This window comes from Anneissia japonica, unplaced genomic scaffold, assembly GCF_011630105.1.
Source record: "Anneissia japonica isolate Jap-2015-1 unplaced genomic scaffold, ASM1163010v1 scaffold1274_len78327_cov138, whole genome shotgun sequence".
NCBI lineage: Eukaryota > Metazoa > Echinodermata > Crinoidea > Comatulida > Comatulidae > Anneissia > Anneissia japonica.
The window spans coordinates 13,200-14,214 of record NW_022726535.1 but is presented as its reverse complement, the minus strand read 5'-3'; the positions used below and the strand labels follow the sequence as shown (position 1 = coordinate 14,214).

At 40.6% G+C, this 1,015-nt stretch overlaps 1 protein-coding gene across 3 annotated transcripts in view; it reads right to left on the bottom strand.

Moving 5' to 3' along the window:
- LOC117113217 (protein NOXP20-like) overlaps nt 1-1,015 on the bottom strand; it is a 23,262-nt gene that overhangs the window by 19,138 nt on the left and 3,109 nt on the right. The window lies entirely within an intron of this gene.

Here is a 1,015-nt window from a genome sequence, read left to right as displayed (position 1 = left end):
GTTTAATCCCCAACTCAGCGTCGTACATCGCAGTCTGACACGATTTGCTGTCACATCAGGTCTTTGTGAGTTAAATGTTGATGCAATAGGTCTGCGCCGGGAACACTTGCGTCATAGAATATTAAACATGTTTAATATTCTCACAATGACCTGAAGACTGACGATAAATTGCATCAGGCTGTGCTGTAGGGCGCTGTTGGTGTTGGGCTTCATGATATGTAAATTAATAAATTATTTTTTCCTAAACCCGCCTTAAGCCACATATACACTAGATATGATTACGACAACGACATATCATTGCGCAGTTTGTATTCTTCAACACTGCTCGCATCTGTATCGTTTCGTAATTGTGTCTAGTGTAAATGTGGCTTTACTCTTCTGCAGTATACTCAGTGCTATACATTCAAATATACTAATGAAAAGAATGTTGCAAGTAAATCTGGTGGAATCCAGATAAATGCGCTTAGTAAGTTGTGAAAAAACCTTGCAACTGATATTTGAGTTCAGCTGGTATAAAGTATGGGTGCATGTGTGTAAACCTGTAGGTGTGTGTGTGGCTCTAGACCATAGTAAATCTATTTCTTTTCTATCCCATAACCACATGCCTTTCTTGGCCATCCTTAGGTAATCTAAGCTTCATTCATTTTCACAAATGCTGTAGAGCGACATTTGTAAGGTTCGTTGTGTACAATCATAGCTTTGCTTAGCAATCTCTCCCTTGCTTGAGGTTATTATACTGCACACATACGAAAAGTAAATCCTAGCCGAGCCACGGGGCTCATGTGCGCTGGAGCTTATCCCCAGTTTTAAGTATCGAGAAGCGGAGGAGATGCTCCCCCTGGGTGGGACATTTGTCCATCACTGGCTACTTCCAGGAATTTGCTGGTACTCATTGATTGGTTATAATGAGGCAATGTAGTACACTGCTTAGACACTGTCTCTTATACACATCTAGATGTGTATAAGAGACAGACTATGCACAGAACAAGTGAGCAGATGTAACTGGAAAAAAAAA